General features: G+C 36.1%; 1 protein-coding gene and 1 pseudogene across 1 annotated transcript in view; both read left to right on the top strand.

Annotated features, from left to right (window-relative positions):
- Window positions 1-21497, top strand: part of MBD5 (methyl-CpG binding domain protein 5) — a 445079-nt gene that overhangs the window by 297457 nt on the left and 126125 nt on the right. Inside the window, exon 5 of the mRNA XM_043995606.1 lies at window positions 5439-5547. The gene's annotated coding sequence lies outside the window, so the exon portion shown is untranslated. The remainder of the gene's footprint in view (window positions 1-5438; window positions 5548-21497) is intronic.
- LOC122749304 lies at window positions 3671-4684 on the top strand (annotated as a pseudogene).

Genomic DNA, 21497 nt, shown 5'->3' with positions numbered 1-21497 from the left:
ATGTGCTGTTTAACACTTTGCTATTTAACACTTTTATCAATAACTTTGATATGAGTATAAATAATGATCATTTAATAAATTAGCAAGTTTTTTAAGCACTTATAGTATGCCAGGCATCATGGATACAAAGACAAAAAAATGAAAGAGTCTTCTCTGTCAAGAAGTTTATATACTTATATATATATGTATGTATATATATGTATGTATATAGATATATAGATATAACCTATATCAGATTACTTGCTGTCTAGGGGAGGGGGAAGGGAGGGAGAAAAATCTGAAATTGTAAAGCTTGTATAAACAAAAGTTGAGAACTATCTTTACATGTAATGGAAAAAAATAAAATACTTTATTAATTTAAAAAAAAAAGAAGTTTATATACTGTTGGTGAAGACATGTACCTAAAGATATGTACAAAAAATTCCGCATAATTTCTAGTGGGAGACAGAAGCAGCTCTGGGGCTCAAGAAAGTCTTCATATAGGAAATGGAATTTGAACCAAGCTTCAAAGGAAACTAGGGGTTCTGAGGGGCTGGAGGGAAGAGGGAGTGCATTCCAGGCTCAGGAGACAGCTTGTCCAGAGGAGCTAAGCTGGAGATAAAATGTTATATGCAAGGAAAAGTGAGAAGGGCAGTTTGATTGTCACATCAAGTGATTGAAGAGGAGGAATGCATAAAAAGCCTAGAAAGCAGGTTGGATCCTAGTTGTTAAAGGCTGTTAATGCCAAAGAGAAAGTTCATTATTTGGTCCAGAAGGAATTGAGCCATTGGAATTTATTGAGAAAGCTAGTGACAGACCTATGCTTTTGGAATATTATTTTGACAGCTGTGTTAATGAGATGTTGATAGGAAAGATGACTGAGATTCTGCAAGACAGGCAAGATCCAAAAAGATTTTGATAAGTTAGAGCATCAGACTGGTTCTAATAAGATGAAAATCAGTAAGGATAAATATGAAGTCTTACAGTTTAATTTTTAAAAATCAGTTTTGTAAGTTCAGGATGGTGAAGACACAGGTGGTAGTTTTTCTAAAAGAAGTCTGAGGTTTTAGTGAACTAAAAACAGTATAAATCAACTGTGTTCTGTGCCTACTAGAAAAATGAATGTGGTCTTGGGCTTCTTTAAGGGAGGCTTAGTTTCCAGAAGTAAGGAGACCATAGATCTGCCCAGGAAAGACCACATTTGTAGTATTGTGTTCCATTTAAGGACCTTATTAACCTAGAGACCATCCAGAGGAGGGCAAACAGCTTTATGAAAGGGTCTTAGGAGATGAGGCTGCAAGAACTGGGATGTTGGGCCAGGAGAAGAGAAGACACTAGATAGCATGAGAATTCTCTCTCGCGCTCTCTGCAAGTCTTTAAAGGAGTGGCATGTGGAAGACAGGATTGGCTTTTCTTTTTGTCTGATAGGACAAAAATAGGAGCCCTGGTTGGAAGTTACAAAAAGGCAATATTATATAGCTATCAGAAATAGAATGTGCTGACTCAGGAGTCCATGTTTTGGACATATGGACCGAATGTTGGGAATGCTCTAATCATTTGAGATTCTGTTGGAGTATAGCTTAGACTAGAAAGTTATGGAGATCCCTTCCAGCTTGAAAACTCTGTTATTCTGTAAATTGTCATTTTCAAAGTAGTCACCTTGAGAGACTATCTGCTTATCCCAATAATACTTCCTAGAATAATACCTTGCACATCCTAAGCAGTCATTAAATATTCATTGAATTAAGTGTATCCTTAATTTGGTAATGCTATACTTAATTTTGGTAATAGATATTGTATTCCTAGAGACTACCACAGTGCTATAGGTAGTAGCCAAAAATAATGTTGTTTTTTCCTTATACTGATAATACCTAAATTTATATAGTTTAATTTTTAAGATTTTCAGTTCTAATGATTTTCTTTTTCTGACACGTTTTAAGTCTGATATGGGAGGGACCAGGCATGTTTTTATTTCTTGATATATCTTCAAAATAAATATCCACTTATTGATGTTTTTTTAAAGTCTAATATGCTTAAGGTGGAAACCATAAGAGTTGATTGCTAGAGACAGATTATAGAAAATGAAACTGTTCATTTCACTTATTGAATATTAGAAGGTTTTCTATAATAGTTCAAATTTGGAAAGCTTTTTGGGAGCATGACATAATAGAGATAGATTTAGAATATTCCTTAGAAATCATATAATTCAAGCTTCCTATTAATTATTGTGCTGTATTAATTTTTTTTTAATTTTACACCAGTTATTTTCCAAAATGCCCTCCATTATAACAAAGAAAATGTTAAGCAAAACCAATCAACCTGGTAACTCTATGTGATCAGATCAATAACATTCTGCAGCATGGCTCCCTGCTTCTGTACAGATATATAGGAATGGCATTTCATCATCTGTTTTACTGTACCAAGATTGGTCATTATATTTACTCAGGGTTCATCTGCCTATCAGTATTGCTTTCATTTTCATTAATGTAATCATTTTAAATATTATTCCCCTGGTTCTGCTTCCTTTCCTCTCTACTCATTCATACAAATCTTCTCATACTTTTCTGAATTCCTCATGTTCATCATTTCTATTACATGCATATAACACAGGTTTTTGAACATCCTTCCTCCAATTGATGGGCACCTACATTGTTTTCCACTGTTTGCTACCACAGGAAAAAAAAATGTTTACATGAGTGTTTTATTATATATGAGCCTTTTCTGTCTTTGATTTCTTTGCAGTCCAGGCCTAGTTATAAGATCACTGACTCAAAATATATGAACATTTAGTGACTTTTCTCACAAAAAATCCAAATTATTTGGAATGGTTAGACCAAAGGCACAGTTCTATCTGTTGTATATTTTTGTAACTGCCTTTCCATAGACCCTCTAACATTGACTACTTCAGTCTTCTATCATCTTTTCCAGTGTGATCGGTATGAGGTGAAATTTTGATGTTTAATCAAATCTTTCTTATTATTAGTGAGTTGGAGCATTTTATCATATTGTCATTATAGTTGCAGTTCTCCCTCTCCAGACTCTTCATATCTTTTGACTGTTTAGCTTTAGAGGAATGACTTTTATACTTAAATATTTGGGTCACAGATACCAAGCTCATATTACAGGGATGTCTGAAACTCTTCTAATTGAGGTGTTTTTTTCCCTTTCTTCCTACTTTGATTTTATGTAAAAGATTTTTAGTTCTATAGAACTAAAAGCACCTATTTTATATTTTATGATCACCTGTATTTTTGGTCAGTCTTTTCTAATTGCTTTTAATAATGTAAGCATTTATATTTAAATCAATGTCAATTGATTATTTACGTAAACTTACTATATGATTTAAAATGCTCATTTAACCCAATTTCTGCCAAACTGCATTTTTGATATTTTTTTCTCAATTCTTGTTGAATAATGAATTTTTCTCCCATTAGTTTGTGCTCTTGCAACTTCCTCATTTTATTGAAAAGTGAATTGAGGCCCACCGAGTTGAAGTGACTTGCCTTTGTTCACAAAGGAACTAAGCATACTGATAGTAAATGACAATTTTAAATGCTACTTATAAAATTATAACTCACTGCTATTTGGGGCATTCAAGAATGCATTGGAGGGAACCATTGGAGCGGCCCTGGGAGCGGGAGTGGGGCCACATCGGGTTCTGTACGAGTAGCTGAGTCTAGCAGCAGGCGAGATGGGCGGGTAGCAGGAAGAGGAGCGCTTCGATGGCATGTTGCTGGCCATGGCCCAGCAGCACGAGGGTGGCATGCAGGAGCTCGTCAACACTTTCTTCAGCTTCCTGCGGCGCAAAACGAACTTCTTCATTGGTGGCGAGGAGGGGATGGCCAAGAAGCTCATCAACGAGACATTCCGCCACCACAACCAGTTGGCCCAGAAGGGGCAGCAAGAAAAGCAGGCGAGGCAGGAGGCTGAGCGGCGAGAGAAGGCCGAGCGTGCAGCTAGACTGGCCCAAGAGACCCAGCAGGAGGCCTCTGGGCCCCAGATCAAGGAGCTGACAGACGAGGAGGCCGAGAGGCTCCAGCTGGAGATCAACTGGAGGAGGGGCGAGGAAAACAGTAAGAACGGAGACGGACTGGCTCAGCCTTTGAACAACGCTTCCAACTCAGCAGTGAAACAGGAGGCTGATGTTGACGAAGAGGAAGAAGATGAAAAGGATAAAGGGAAACTTAGACCTAACCCGGGCAACGGAGCTGACCTCCCTCCCTACCAGTGGACGCAGACCCTGTCCGAGTTGGATCTGGCTGTGCCCTTCCCTGGGAGCTTCCGGCTGAAGGGCAAGGATGTGGTTGTGGACATTCAGCGGCGGCATCTGTAGGTGGGACTGAAGGGGCAGCCCCCGCTCATCGATGGTGAGCTGTACAATGAAGTCAAGGTGGAGGAGAGCTCCTGGCTCATTGAAGACGGCAAGGTGGTGACGGTGCATCTGGAAAAGATCAACAAGATGGAGTGGTGGAGCCGCGTGGTGTCCAGCGACCCTGAGATCAACACCAAGAAGATCAACCCAGAGAATTCCAAGCTTTCTGACCTGGACAGTGAGACCCGGAGTATGGTGGAGAAGATGATGTATGACCAGCGGCAGAAATCCATGGGCCTGCCAACCTCAGAGGAGCAGAAGAACCAGGAGATTCAGAAAAAGTTTATGGAGCAGCATCCAGAAATGGACTTTTCCAAAGCCAAATTCAACTAGCACCCTGACACCCCTAGCCATCTTCCCTTTGGGGTCCGAGGCCCCCTCCTTCCCCCTGCCTGACCTCGTTGGAGACCTCCCCTGGAGACAGGATTGTAATGCAGGGACAGACACAGGACCCCTGGCCCCAGGTGGGCTTGCAGCTCCATGGGCAGCATCCAGGACTATTCCTGGAACCTCCAAGGTGGGAGGAGAAAGCAGCTTGTAATCCCCACTCTGCTTGTTACAGAAGTAAAGGAATGTTTGCCCCTGGAAAAAAAAAAAAAGAATGCATTGAATGTAAAAATTCATAGACTGTGTAAAACAATATTATTCCTAACTACTTTATACCTTTCCAATTTTTTTATAAATAACTGTGTAGATTTCTCATCTTAGTTTTAAAGTGTATTATTATTAAAAGCGTGTCATTTTTTATAATAGATTAGGTAAATTATGCTTTTTCTTCAGATGTTCCTAATGTGTAGGGGGTAGTGAAAGAGAAGGGGAAGGAGGGTGTGTTTGTAGAAATGGGAAGAGAAAGAGAAAATGAGAGATTCTCCTATAATAGGCTATGTAAATTTTTTTAATGGTATCCTCTTTTACTATAAGTTTCCCCTTATAGTGTGTTATGGAACCTCTTGCCAATGACTTATTTCTGTTTTATAAATTAAAAAGTAATAAATAATCTAAAGTCAAATAAAATGTTTTAATTTTGAAAAAGTATCCTTGAATGAATATGTGTACCTCTTTTGTTCTGTTTTTTTTTTATATACAGGAAAAAGAGGTGCTCATAAAGATACAATAAAACATTTGAGAAATCTGTTCTCTCCAGTGAGCAGTGGACCTTGGAAGATCGGTTTGGTTTCATCAGTTATTCTCCTGGGGTAAGTATAGACTTCTCATATATTCATTCTCTCTCTCTCTCTCTCTCTCTCTCTCTCTCTCTCTCTCTCTCTCTCTCTCTCTCTCTTTCTCTCCCCCCACCCCTCCTGTTTTGAACTTATACATTTGTCCTCTTTCTCGGAATAGAGTTAATTTTCAATAAATATAAAAGGCATTTGACAAAAATAGATCAGAATACCAGATGACATCAGATAGGCAGATATTACTCAGTTAACTTTAGTGTCAATTGTTAAATTCCTTTGTCCCTGTTACATGCTGAAGACCCTACTTAAATAATTGACTTCCATTGGAATGTTACAATAGAACAGGTATGAGAATATGTCATTAAAGAATACAGTTCCATCAGAAATCACAATTAAATATGTGCCTCTATTAAAAAGAAATTAAATTAATCTAAAAACTCAATTTGTTTCAACAAAAATAATGCCTGTCTCATGGTCTGCAGACCAAGTTAATAGTATATTTTTGTTTAGCACCAATGATAGATAAATAAATACTATATTCCATTAAAAACCAAGTCTCTTTTTCACCCATTGTATATATGGCATACTTAGAGACTTAAAAGAACATTAGCTGTTAAACTTCTAAGTGAGTTACTGTAACTGTTTCCCAAGTCTTAATTTGATTAAGTTAAATTAAAATTTAAGAATAATTTTGTCTTTTCAAAATGTGGCAGATATTTTAGTGCATTTTCTTACTTGAAATAACTTGGCATGCCAGATTTCAAATGTTATAAATAATTAATATCTCAGTAGTTTATAAGTTATTGGCCATGATGAAAATAATTCATCCCCTTTTGAGTTTTCAATAGGGCTTCATAGTAGAAGTCTGAGCTAAGGCTTAGAGATAGGCCCTGTAAGCGGTTTCATATAATCTAGATCTCAAGGATGCTTTAACATTTCTTCTTATAAAAGTATAAATTTTCAGTGCCAGAGAATTCTGCTTTTCATGTCTCTTTGTTTTGTAATCCATCAAATAGAATGTGTCATAGTAAAAGGTCAAAATCTGTAGACATAGGTAATATAATCTTTAAATTGGGGGTGAGAAGACTGGGGTAAATGTACAGTTTTCAACCCTTGCCCTAGAGCTTTGTCCTAGTTTTAGTGTATGAAAGACATTATAAGGTAAAAACTAGAAATGTAGCAAATAATACATTGTAACCCAAAGAGGACAGAATACTATTGGATGTGGTTTTTCTTCAATTAACTAGGTTGCACACAAAACAAAGGAAGAAAAAAGTAAATGGTAATGCACACTGAAAAGGAGAGATTGATATTGAGAATTGAGTTATGTCATTTGAATGGAATCATGTAACTTTTATAGTTGAAAAGGACCTCTGAGATCTTTAATTCAGTTTTTCATTTTGCAGATGGGTTAAGTATTTTGCTCAGTCTTATAATTGATCATCCCCTCTGACATTCCACAGTCTAGAATTTTAGCCTCCTGAGGGAAAGGATTGGTTCTGTTTTGTCTTTGTATCCCTTATGCCAACCACAGTGCCTCATACACAGAAGCTGTCTAATCTAATGCCATTTGAATTGCACTGAATTGAGGACAACTAGGTATATTAGTGGATAGACCTCTATATTTGGAGTCAGGAAGATCTGATTTTGAATTCTGCCTCAGATATTTATTAACTGTGTGACCAAGAGCAAGTCACCGGATCTCTCGATTTCTTCATTTGTAAAAAGATGAGTTGGACTCAGAAGCCTCTCAGGTCAGTCATTTCTGCTCTAAATCTGTGATCTTGTGCTTCTGTCAATTAAAGTTATTTTCAGAGTTAGAATTAAAGTCCAGGTCTCCTCATTCCCAAACCAGTCTTCTTTCCCCTTATAATTAAGACTTTCAAAAATGACCTCTGGAAAACCAGTACTTAAAGGTCAGAAAAAATCAGTTTCATTCATAGCTTTTGTTTTTATATGTCCATTTCCTAATATATCTCTCCTTTCTATCCAACCCAGAGAACCATCCTGTATACAGATAATGAAAAAGAGAAAAAAATAGTTCAGAAAAACCAATCTATCAGCCAAGTCAGGCAGTATATGCAGTGTTCACCCCCATTGTCCTCCACCTTTGGGGCCAAACTTGGTCATTATAATGTCATAGCATTGTTTCTATTTTTTGTCATTTTTCTTTCCACTTACATTATTGCCACCTTGATATTGTTTTACTCTTTCATCATATTTCACTTTGCATCAGTTAATTTGAGTCTCCCTCTGCTTCTCCGTATTCTTCATATACATTATTTCTTATGCAGCAGTAATATTCCATTATATTAATGTATCTAATTTATTTAAATGTTGTCTAGTTTGAGTCAGCAAATGATAACCTGCAAGCTAAATCAAGCCTGCTAAGTGGTTTTGTACCCATAAGCTAAGAATAGTTTTACATTTTTTAAATGGCCTTTTGGGTCATGGTTTGCCAATCCCTGGCCTCAATGATGGCTATCAGCTTTGTTTCCATATGATAGATAGACAGATAGGGCCTCTATTAAGTACTTACTCAGTGGCAAGAACTATACTATGTCGGGGATACAAATGCAAAACAGCCCCACACCTCAAAAAGCTTATACTTCTAAAGAGGAAGAAATAAAGGGGAGCTAGAAATGTGGTGAAGTAGGGTGCCATGTTCACTTTTGCGTGGCATGGAAATGGAGAGTAAGTGCAAGGGAGGCTTGGACCTTGGCAACATGAGGCAAAATCTTCCCCTGTCAGAGTTGGGGGATGTGGTTCTTGATGACTGGTCCAAGTAGAGAGGGTGTGTCATGGCGATGGCCAGAAATTCAGAGATCTGAATGTGACAAGGCAAGGCAAAAGCCATGGGAGGTTGCAGGGGAAGAGGCCAAATGCTTTCAATACTTTGTTGTATTTGGGGCCTTTCTCCCTATTTTTTACTTCTTGGGGATATAGGATTGGGTAAAGTTTCTGGACATGGATATTTTTCTTCCGTTTCTTAGCTTAATTCTGAATTCCTTATAGAATTGTTGAGCCAATTCACAACTCCACAAACAATGTGTTAATGTGCTGATCTTTCCACAAACCCTCCAACATTGACTATTCCCACTTTTTTGCATCTTTGCCAGGTTGCTCGATGTAAGGTGCAACTTCATAGATGTTTAAATTTGAAGAAATCTTTTATACAGTTGTTAAGAGTTTGTTCTTCTTTGGGGAGCTTTATATCATGTGACAACTTACCTGTTAGAAGTGACTATTGGTTATATATGTTGTGTTAGGTGCAATAAAATAGCAGGATACAAAATAAATTCACAAAAATCAGCAGCATTTTCCTATAGCAGTAACAAAACCGAGGAGGAAATAATAGAAAGGAATGTCCTATTCAAAACAAGCATAACATGAATAGAATACTTGGGAGTCAGTCTACTAAGAGACACTCAACATTTGTATAGATACAATTGCAAAACACTGAAAGAAATAGCTGCTTAAATAATAGGATTGATATTCAATGCTTAAATGTGTGGACTGTACTAGCACAATAAAAATGACAAACAGAACCTGTTAACATATAAATTTAGTCCTTTACCAGACTTTCATGAAGATACTTTTATAGTTCTAGACAAATGATAACAAAATTCACTCAGAGGAACAAGTCTACAATCTCAAAGATAATAATGAAAATAGATAGTGGTGATGGAGGTAGAATACCATTTCAAAATCTAAAATTATATTCTAAAACCTAGCTTCTTAAACTGTGAGTTGGAACCGTATAATTGAATGTGGGGTTTGTAAAAAAAATTTGGAAACAGTAAAAGGTTATGTATACCTGTTTTATATGCCTGTATTCCTGAGGTTGTATAAAAATTTCTTGGGCAAAAAGAAGTCATGGGAAAAGTTTAAGAAGCCTTGCTCTAAAGCACTGATGTCAAACACAAACAGAAATGCTCTCTGCAGGCTGCATATTGACATAGAAAACCACAAATTAACATTATCTGTTTTGTATTGTATTATTATTTATTTTATTATACATTTACCAATTAAATTTTAATCTTGTTGGGTAGCCCTACTATGAGTATGATACTTGCTCTAAAGCACTAATCCTTAAAATTATCTGGTACTACATTAAAAATATTAAAGTAAAGCAGTGGAAGAATAAAGAAGAATAAAAAAAATCACTCAACCCAATGTTTCATAAACCTGAGCACATAAATTACTTGGGAGTAAACTCCCTATTTAACAAGAATTGATGGAAAAATTGGAATGAAACATCTTATGCCATATGACATTATAACCTCAAAATGAATATGCTACCTAAATATTAAAGTTTATACCCTAAAACAATGAGAAGAAAGATAAGTTTTATATAAAGAAAAGAACTAATCATAAAAGATAGATCATTTAGAGTTAGATAAAGTTGTACAGCTTTTGTACCAATAAAATCAGTGGATAAAAAAATAAGCAAAAAAAAGTCTTTGTTTTAAATGTATCTGATATTCAAGATATATAGGTAACCATTACTCTTAGCTTTTAGGACTACTGAATTAGACAAAGTGAATGGCAAAGAGAAGAGGGTTTCTGAGGTCAATTTTGGAAATAAAGCTCTGAAGAGGGGTTTACCAGCTAGAGGGAAATAATTTTTTTTTGAGAACTTGAATAGAAAAAGGTGATAGGATCAATAAAAGAAGCATGTGATTGCAGGAAATTGTTTTATCCCCACTTCTCTAAATCACTAAATATTTGAGTTGTTATTTGTAAATGTTTATTTATATCTGTAAAAGGAAAAGTGATGATATATGTATGTATGTATATACATATATATATATACATATACATATATTAAAAAACCACATCTGCATCCCTATGTAATTGTAAGTTTTCTGAACTCATATTTACATTATTACTTCCTTTCATGTCACCATTAACTCTTTTCAGTTTTCTGTTCTGCACTTTTTGGTATTAAAATACTTCTTTATAAATTCAATACAAAGCAACTCACGGAACAGTTTGTCTAACTATCATGATTCCTTCAGCTAATCCTCTAAAGATATATATGAATTAAACAAACACTGAAATGTAGAAAGGAGTTGGTTTTTAAATAAATTTTTGAGGTATTTAATTCTAAATAGTAATCAGATTTTTAGCTTGGGGCTTTTCTAGGAGGTTGTGAATAATTATTAGATGAGATTATAGGCCCCAGGCAAAGCCTTAGGACATTAGTCACTTCTGGCTAGTCAGTCATCCTCAAGGCCTCATAATGGCCCTTTGGATTATGTGATATTTTTTAAATTATAGGAGGTCATCAATCCCATATCTGTCAGTTTACCATTGAGGACTCTCAGAATTCTGAAGCTCAAATTGGGAAGATAATGTCTTACTAAAACTAGAATCATTGGTAGATGTCTTAGATCTAAATGCTGTTCTGTTTTAAGGGATTGTTTTCCTTGAGGATGTGAGTTGAAACAGAATTTTTTAAAAGAAATATATGTATTTTTCCATCCATTCCTAAAAATGATTGGAAACCACGTGCGCGTGCGCGCGCGCGCACACACACACACACACACACACAACCACTGCAGCACCAAGAAAAGAACAAATTGTATTCAGCTCTATCAGCAGTGCAATCCATGTGCTGAGTCTGATTAAAATACTAACAGACCTAAAGGAATTTCAGCTTTAAGATTCTTTTGTATTATCTTTCTACAGATTTATGTTTGGGAAAATTATATCTCCTCTACAATGGTAGAAAGTGAAAGTATAGTGATCAGTCAGTGATTTTTAATTTAGACTCAATTCTATTACTTAAAAAAAAAAAGGAAATACCTGATTGCTCATCTTGTTTTCAGTTTCTTTCTAAGAATATCAGTCTCTTCAGTTAGAGTAACTCCTTTGTTTGAATTTTTTTCACTTAAAATAATCATTCAACAAGCATTTATTATGCACTCAGTGTGCCAGATACTGTTATAAATCCTGGAGATTCAAAGAAAAAAGAAATCCAAAACAAGCCTCTTCTCTCTAAAACCTTGTGTGTACACATAAAGGTACATACATCTTTAGACAGCATACATACAAAGTGGATAAAAGGTAACCGTAGAGAAGAAGTATGAACAGACTAGGGGACTAGGAAAGTTTGCTTGCAGGTGGCACCCAAACTGACTCTTGGCATCCTAAATTAATTATGTCTAAAACAGAGCTCATTATCTTTCCCCAGAACACCTCCCCATTCTAAATTTCCCTATTCCTGCCAAAGGCACCACCAACCTTCCAGTCCACATTCATAACCTCAACATTAGCCTCAACGCCCTACTCTCCCTTCCTTCAAATAGCTACTCTGCTCTGTCTTGCAGTCTTCACCCAAGCTCATACTGAAAGCTTTGTCTCTACTCACCCAACCAACACCTTAGTTCGGGCCCCCATTGCTTCTTTTTTTTTTAATTAATAAAGTATTTTATTTTTTTCTATTACATGTAAAGATAGTTCTCAACTTTTGATTATACAAGTTTTCCAATTTCAGATTTTTCTCCCTCCCTCTCCTACCTCCCCCCTCCCCTAGACAGCAGGTAATCTGATATAGGTTATTTTATATATATACATATATATATATATACACACATAATAACATTAAATATATTTCTGCATTAGTCATGTTATAAGAGAAAAACCAGAGCAATGATGAAAAAACCTCAAAATAGAAAAACAACAGCACCAAAAACAAAAGAAATATTATGGTTCATTCAGCATCTATACTCCACAGTTCTTTTTTTTTTTTTTCCTGGATTTGGAGATCCTCTTCTCTCATGAGTTGCCTGGAACTCTTCTGTACCGTTGCATTGGTGAGAAGAATATAGTCCATCACAGTAGATCAACACTCAATGTTGATGATACTGTGTACACTGTTCTTCTGGTCCTGCTCATCTCACTCATCATCAGCCCAGGCAAGACCCTCCAGGTTTCTCTGAACTCCTCTTGCTCATCGTTTCTTACTGCACAATAGTATTCCATTGTATTCATATACCACCACTTGTCCAGCCATTCCCCAATTGATGGGCATCCCCTCAACTTCCAATTCCTTGCCACCACATAAAGAGCAGCTATAAATATTTTTGTACATGTGGGTCCCTTTCCCCCTTCCATGATCTCTTTGGGAAAAAGACCCAAAAGTGGTATTGCTGGGTCAAAGGGTATGCACAGCTTTATCGCCCTTTGGGCATAATTCCCATTGCTTCTTAACTCGATGATTACAAGAGCTTTTTTTTTCTTCCCTTAGAGACTGGGTCTCCTCATCTTGCCCATGAGGGAAGTGTAGTCATTGATAAGCCCAGGAGCTCTGACTGCTGTCTTTCCAACCTGGGATGATTCATGCCTCCCTAGGCAGCCTGGTGCCTCCTGTCCCTGGGGGAGTCACTACTTTGGTGCCAGACTTAATGCAGACACCAGATTGGCTGAGTCCACTTCAGCTCAGAACTTCTGAGCTCAAATGATCCACTAGATGATAGACTTTTCCTATTAGTAGCAGCAATTAGAGAAATGTACCACCATTCCCAGAAGGAGCTTTCTAATTGGTCCCTCCCTGGCTCAAGTATCACAATTCTAATCCATGATACATGCCACTGCCAAAGTAATTTTCCTTAAGCTTAGATCTGATCATATGACTCCCCTTATTCAGTAAACTCCAATGCCTCTAAGGATTGAATATGAACTGTTCTGTTTGATTTTTTAAAGCCTTGTACAACCTGATCCCAACCCATCTTTCCAGCATCAATCATTAAATATTAATTTAAGTGCCCTTTTCTGAATCTTCAGTAGCATTGGCTATAGCACCTGTAGGAGCCATTTCTGGGCTGCACAGCACTAAGGGTACGTATACTACATCTTCTCCCAGGATGAAGGCCAAGGGCACTGGGCTGGAAACACTGCCACTGCCAAGGTACAGGATCCTGGGCTATCTCCACCAAGGTCTTAGGGAAAACAGTGATTAAAGTGGTATTAATGATAGTTTTATTTGCCTAGCTTTCACATTGTCCTGCCTCTCCCTCAGGGTGCCTTGCCTGTCCTGTCAAAGTTGCTTCTCTGTATAATGTCAATGAAGTCTGGGCTAGAAGCAAGACTGAAGGTCTTGCTGGAGGGTAGAGAGGGGTGCTGTCACTTCCAGGGCTCTATTGCCTATCTGCCTGTTGGTAGTACTTAGTCAGCATTTGTTGCTCGTGGTAATGAGAAAGGTAGTCCCCATCTACACATTGATTTTTCACCTCATGATGTTTGTGAAGACAGCTAGAAGCAGGTCTGGTTGTTAGGGAAGTGTTGCTATTCTCAGTGTGCTTAGGCTCAGGGTCCAGAGCTGTCTCCATCAGAGTCTAAAGGGAAAATCAGTGTTGTGGTGCTGTTTGTTGTGAATAGCCTAGCACATGCTACCTCCTGCTTCTCCCTCAGGGAATAGAGAGAATAAAAGAAGACTCAGGCCAGAGCCTTGGAGTATACCCATAGTTGATAGTCAATGACATGGGTCATTGACATCCAGCAAAGGAAAGTGACAAGGACCAGATAGGTAGGAAGAGAATGGAGAGAACAGTCCAAAAACCTGGAGAGGAGAGCATGTACAGAAAGAGAAGGCAGTCAACAGAGCCAACTGCTGCAGAGAACCAGTTTCGACAAGGATTGAGAAAGGCCATTAGATCTGGCAATTAGAGGTCACTGGTGATCTTGGAGAGGGCAGGGACTCAGTGTCTTTTCTCTAGTTAAGAAACCTTTCTATTTCTGTCCTCTGGACACAGCATCTCTTCTGGGAGGGTGTTTGCTAGAACCTGCTCCTTTCTACAGCTCAAGTCTCAGTTGCCAGGATTAGTTGTCTCATGAGTACGTGTCTTCTCTGCTTCCAGAGGTCCTGCTGCCTTTCCCTGCTGTATGGCCAAAGGCAGGGGTAGAAATTTCCCACTTTAGCTCTGGTATGGATATAAGGATACTCTCCACCAGCTGTTCCCAGAGGTGATTGGCCACTGAGTTTAGCCAGCTAACTTAATGAAGGCTACCACCAGGGGCATGACCAGTCTTTGCCAGCAAATGCCAACTTCTGCATTAACAGCTTGTTGTCACTTACTTTAACATCTCATTATCTGTGGTTACATGCTGATCTGGGTCAAATACCAGTCAGGGGACCAACTTCTGTTTCCATTTATATTATCACCAATCCATACTGACTCTAAAACTCCCAATCATTCCCATACTGTGGGTTGAGCATGTTCCTCCCTTGTGGTTCCCTCCTTCACCCCACCTGGGACAGTACTGACTATTCAAGACAGTAGCAAATGTGAAACTGTCTCCCTGATGTCCTTTAACCTGCCCCATGAAGGCCAAGAAGGTAATACTGTGCATTCTGGGAGATTCAAAGCCCTGCTACTCCCCTCTTGATATCATCTGCCAGGCAGAATTATGTCACCTTTGTTTATATGTTGACAAACTTAACACACACTTGGTAAGCATACTGTCAATGTTTATTAATTGACTGATTGATCCTGACACTGCTGAATACTCTGCTCAACTAAGGTAGAAAAGTTATTTTGCACAGAATTTTGCCTAGCATTCTTAGCAACTTCCTTTTACAAAGGGCTGCTTTTCTTGAAAGTCTATGATTTTCGTCCCCTATGAACACCTTAAATCCATTTGGAGTGAACAGTGTAAACAAATAGTCCAAAAACTGGCTAGACTATATTTAATTATAGTAAATATTCATTTCCCAGTTTCAAAACCTGTAAGTATATGATGATTTCATTGGGGCAGTATACCTAACAGAATAAGTTCATAATTACTTGAGTACATGAAAGATTTCTCTGTGGTTTGAGATATTGGAAAGTTTAGAATTATATTCATCTTTCTTGAATAAATATGCTTTTAGGTATAATAGATCCTACAGATCACTATGATAATATGAATATTCTCTGTATCAAAGTTTTATCTTTATAAACTGAGGTCATTTAAAAGTGCTTTACTGTAATGTTGATTTATGTTCCCTTCTCCCTGTTTTCTCTTTGAGATATTCCCAATTCCTCAGTCCAGATTAGGTTATAACATTATGTAATGTGAATTACTTCCTGTTTACTTCAGTATTAACTAATTGGAACAGAGAATTATTATTAAATAACATAATTGATTCAGTAAATTTCAGGAAATATAATTCTCATGAAAATCTGAAAATAAATGGAAGAACCATTATGCATCTTCTATAAATAAAATACATCCCAATCTCTGTGGTCTTAAGTTGTGAGATATATGATTAAACAGATTGTGCTTTCAAATGTTATTGTGAGTCCCTATAGTTCCCATTATTCTGTATGGAAACAATAGTTTCTGATTATTAGTATCCAGTGCAGCATTCATCACTAAATTGCAGGTTATATTTTTTGTTGACATTGCAGTATTTATTTTCACTATAGCTTGTTTTATCTGTACATGCCTATTTATTCTGTATTATATGTAAGTATCTCATATAGCAGTTAAAAAACAAAACCTTGTCTTAAAGGATATGAAATTCCTAAAGGATTTTATCCAATGTACATAAAGGGAAGGGTAATTCCATTTTTATGACAGTGGGTACTGTTTTAATCCAAAGTTATTATTCCCCCCAATCATGTTATACATTTTATTCATAATTCAGAAGCAAGGTATTATGTTTCTGGTTGACAAAATCTGCCTACTTTATATTACTTTCTATTTGCAGCATTCTAAATAGTCCATGTGACCTAGATACTGAAAATCAAGGTAGTATGTGCTACATTGCTATTATTTACTGTGAAGTCTTAGAAACATTCTAGTTCTGCATAGTAGAATTATAGGGCTGGTTTGTAAAGGGTTTTAAATGTCTCCAAAAGTATATACAATTGATATTTACCTGATCTTGTAAGCAATGTTAAATAAAATTAAAGTTGATTAAAAATTAAATAACAACTCTAAATTCTCACATAAATATAACTATAATAAAATAATCTTGTTTTTATTTTAGGTGAATCTATTCAAGGTTCATGATGCATTTTTTATTTCCCTTCTGTTAACGGTTGTGGGAATATTATTTGTTTCTTAGACCTAATCATAGTATATTCCTTCAACCGATATTTCATAATCTGGGATTAAGATTATATCTTTGTGTGTACATACATGCATACATACATTTGTATACACATACATGTATTACAGAGTCTTTGTCATGAAAATTCATTGAACAAGAGAAAATAAATTTTATTACTTGAAAGGAAACTTTGAAGTGCTTCAGATTTTCATACATTGAATTATATAGTCCTAGAAGTAAAACTGCTTTGTTCAGTGTAATAAATACTTCCCTGAAAAGATTTTTCTCAATGGTGGCAGAGTCCTCTAGGAAGTGAAAGATTTGGCTAATTTTCTCTTTATATTCGTGGAATTCCTACAGAGTAAAAAGAAAGGTATGTAACATTCCCAAGCCTTAGTTGGAAATCTGTCTTGATTTGCAAATCTTGTTCTCCTTAAATCTATTATCTACAATCAGGCACAAACTGGACTTCAATTTATAAACCATCTAACAGTTGGGAACATGGCCCGAATTGGGCTACATAGTGGCTGAGGCCAAACCCTAGAATACATACCTAATGACTCAGTGTTTAGGGTTTTACCCTAAAACCCATGTCAGCCATCACTCCACAGTCAAGACTCTTTTTGATAGGCTCAGTAAATGAAGCGGGTATTGAAATGGTAACTTCTTATTCTAAGAGACAGTGTGGTAATCAGAACATTGTGCCCAAGTACGAATCTTGACAGATTCTAACTAGCAAGTTACTTCTCTTTTCAGAGCCATGTTTCCTCATTTGTAAAATGATGATCTATAATATCCCTTTTGGTACTAAAAGTATTTCATCAATTCTTTTAATGAATTTAATTATTTACAGAATTGTATCTCATTTTTTAAAAGATTACTCATGGGGGACAGCTAAGTGATGCAGTGGATAAAGCACCGGCCGTGGATTTAGGAGGACCTGAGTTCAAATTCGGTCTCATACACTTGACACTTACTAGCTGTGTGACCCTGGGCAAGTCATTTAACCCTCATTGCCCACCAAAAAAAACAAACCCCTGATAAAAATAAAAGTTTACCCATGGAAAAAAAATTACCCATAGTCTGTTAATTTAAGTTAAATGGCTTATTTGAAAGATAATTTTCAAATAGCTTTTCTCACAAATTTCTATATTTAATGATTTTTCCTTATGTAATATTCATGTTAAAAATCTTAATATCATTACCTCAAACTCAACAGATTGGCAGAATTAACAAAAAAGGAAAATGACTATGCAAAAATAGGTATAATAATGTTCTGTTAGTGTAGCTCTGAATTGATACAGCTATTCTGGAAAGCAATTTGGAACTGTGCCTAAAGAGCTGTTAAACTATGCTTACCCTTTTACTCAGTGACACCATTACTAGGTCTATATACCAAAGAGATCAAAGAAAGAAAGAAAGGACCCATATGGACAAAACTATTTAAAACAATTCTTTTTATAAAAAAGGAGGCATAGAATTGGAAACTGACATGATAACCATCAATTGGGAAATGGCAAAATGTTATGGCACATATGTTCTCAGAAATGATGAAGGGTATGATTTCAGAAAAACTTGGGAAGATTTTTATGAACTAATGCAAGTGAAATAAGCAAAGTAGTTCATACAAACAATACTATAAAGGCAAACAACTTTGAAAGACTTAAGAACTCTTATCAACACTACAGAACCAACCATAGTACTGTAGGACTCATGATAAAACATGCTCTCTATCTCTGGAGAGGTGATAGACTCAGTACAAATTAAAGTGGATGCACATTCACATACATGTATGTGGATGCATACACATATACATGTACACACATGTGTACCCATACATACATATATAGGACATGGAAAGCGGGGGATATGTTTTGCTTAATTATATATATATTCATAACTATTTTGGTTTCTTTGCTTTTTTAATAGATGTGGAGGAGATGTAGGAAGGAAAACATTTGGAACTTTAAAATTGGTTTTTAAAAATCTTAATATGATGTTAAACTTTAGATGAAATCTTGCAAGCATTATTTTCATCTTTTTATACTATATTAACTCTAAGGCAAGGATGGCAAAAGAAGGTCTTTTTTGAAATAACTTTTTATTGGCTTAGCTTAGTAATTATCAGTATAATAATTTTGTAGTGGATTTCTATCAGGCAACATTTCTTCAGACCCAGGAAGACCTATGTTTAAGACCTTAAACATACTGGCTTTCTGACCCCGAACAAGTAATTTAACCTCTCAGTAGCCTAAGCTACCTTGTAGGACTATAAATTGCAGAGAAGGTTTAGACCTGCATCAATAGAGGTAGTTTCTAACCTGGGAGCTCCTTATGCCAATAAAATTACAGGCCCAGGCTTTATCCTTTGTATGTGTGTCTGTATTTATATGCTCGTGCATGCACATGCCTGCATTGTATATTCATGTATGCACTCACGTCTGTGTGCATATGCACGTATCTATATGAATAACTTTATTTGTATGTGTATATGTATATGCTTATATCATATGTATATCAGTCAGTCATATATTCCTTAAGTTCCTACTTTGTGCCAGTCACTGTGCTAAGCATTGGGGATACAAAAGAAAGTGAAAAGACAAACCCTGTCCTTGAGGAACTCACAGTCTAATGGGGAGACAACATGCAAACAAAATTTATACATGGTAAGGTGGAGCTAATCAACAGAGGGAAAGCACTATAATTGAGATGGAAAGGGAAAAGCTTCCTGAAGAAAGGGATTTTAGCTGAATGCAAGGAAGACAGGAGGAGGAGATGTGGAGGAAGAACATTCCAGGGATGAGAGAGACAGCCTGAAAAGGCCCAGTCAGAAGATGGAATGTCTTATTCAAGGAATAGCAAGGAGTTTACCATTACTGGATCTAAGATTACATGTGGAGGCATAGGGTATAACAAGACTAGAAGGGAGCATGGGGCTAGATTATGGGGGGGCTTTGAAAAACAAACAGGCTTTTCTTTTTAATCCTGGAAATGGCAGAGGGCCACTGGAGTTTATTTTGAATCTGTATGTGCACATCTATATGTGTGCATGCACATGTACATGCTTGTATACATCATATGTGCATACATTTGAAACCTCTCTGGAAAAACTAAAAAGAAAGTATATCTCATTTTCTTGGAGTTATAGGGCTTTTGTTTAAATGAACAATTTATTTGCAGATGTAAATGACAACAATACTGTTTAAAAATATGAATATGATACAATCTATAACTCAGAACACATATTATTCTAATAAGCCAGATCCCAAGAGATATGTAAAAACAAGATATTCTAGGTAGAAGAACCACTACAATTTTGAATTTCATACCCCACTCTCTACCTAGAGTGACTGAATTATAAAGCGTATTAGGAAAATTAATGAACCTCACAGAGAAGATAATGGTTTTGATATTTGTAAGCTATCTTGAGTTCTTTATATTAAATTCAACATGGGAATTCAAGGTTTTAATATTTTTAATGACTGCATTTAGGATGTGAATAGATGTCAGTTTGGAGGAACAAAAATATAGAAATATCTCCATTTCCTGTTGTATTTACTTAATTCTGATTTCTCAAAAATTGTCACCAATACTATTTTTTCCTGTGGGTTACGCAGTAAATCAATATAGTCACTCCAGAAAGATTAACTTATCATGTACTTAAAGAAATATGTATTAAGTCAAAGGAAGGTATAAAAGAAAATTGAACTATTCTCTATTAACAGATTGTCTAGTTTTTTACTCCTATTATCACATAGCACAAATCACTGTATTGTATTTTTGTAAAAATATAGGATAAATTCCATAATATCTGCAACAACTTAGAATGTTTTGAGCACATCAGAGAGGATTTTTTAAAATTTCATATAGTTAGGGTGCTCTTTGCATTTATAGTTTATGTCCTATAACTTTATTTTATAAAAATGTAAGCTTTGGGGCAGCTAGGTGGCGCAGTGGATAGAGCACCGGCCCTGGATTCAGGAGGACCCGAGTTTAAATCCAGCCTAAGACACTTAACACTTACTAGCTGTGTGACCCTAGGCAAGTCACTTGCCCCAATTGCCTCACTTTAAAAAAAAAAATGTAAGCTTTGCTTTTTGGGGGGATATTTCTAAGTTATACAACCTTGATTCTTGGTAGTACCATATTACATTTTTCTGAAAAGTAGTCATTCTCTAGCACAAAATGAGCTGGTAATCCCCTCCCAGAAAGGTGGTAGTTGGTGGGAGCGGGTTATGAATAAGAATAGCAAACATTTATATCATGCTTTAAAGTTTGCAAAGCACTTTATTTATTTGATCCTCCCAATAATTCTTTCAGATAATCACTATTATTATAGCCATTTTACAGATGAGAAAATTGAGGCTGAGAAGTTAAATGATTTGCCAAGGGTCACACATGTACTCAGTATAGGAAGCAAGGTTTAAATTTACCTCTTTCTGACTCCAAGGCCTGTCCTCCATTCCCTATGGTTCCTACTGCAGGTTTAACTTTTAAAGATATTTTTGACTCAGAACTAAGATTGGGGAACAAATAATGCTACCATTAAAAGATATGTTATGAAAATAACTTCACCATCCTAAAATGTAGTAGTTTTTAAAAGAAGCTAAGTCTAAATTGAAATTGTTTAGCTGGAATTTCAAGTATTTGAATGGTCTATAAGGTAACTAGAACCGACATAGGAAGTCATGCCTTGATATGTGCACATATACATTGCTAATATCTTTTTTAACCAAAAATTTTTAATGATTTTTATTTTAATGCATAAAAATACAAAATTGTATTTGTAACATTGATACTTTTAAAAATTAAATGCCATGTTAGAAAATAATTCAAGAGAAGCAGTGGTTTTTCTAGGTGAAATAAAGTGACTTTTCTTCTAATTGATCTAAAACTTCATAAAGAACTGACATCACTAAAAAAT

This window comes from Dromiciops gliroides, chromosome 3 (genome assembly GCF_019393635.1).
Source record: "Dromiciops gliroides isolate mDroGli1 chromosome 3, mDroGli1.pri, whole genome shotgun sequence".
In the NCBI taxonomy this organism is placed as follows: Eukaryota; Metazoa; Chordata; class Mammalia; order Microbiotheria; family Microbiotheriidae; genus Dromiciops; species Dromiciops gliroides.
The sequence above is the reverse complement of the archived record's forward strand: the minus strand, read 5'-3'. Positions and strand labels throughout refer to the sequence as shown.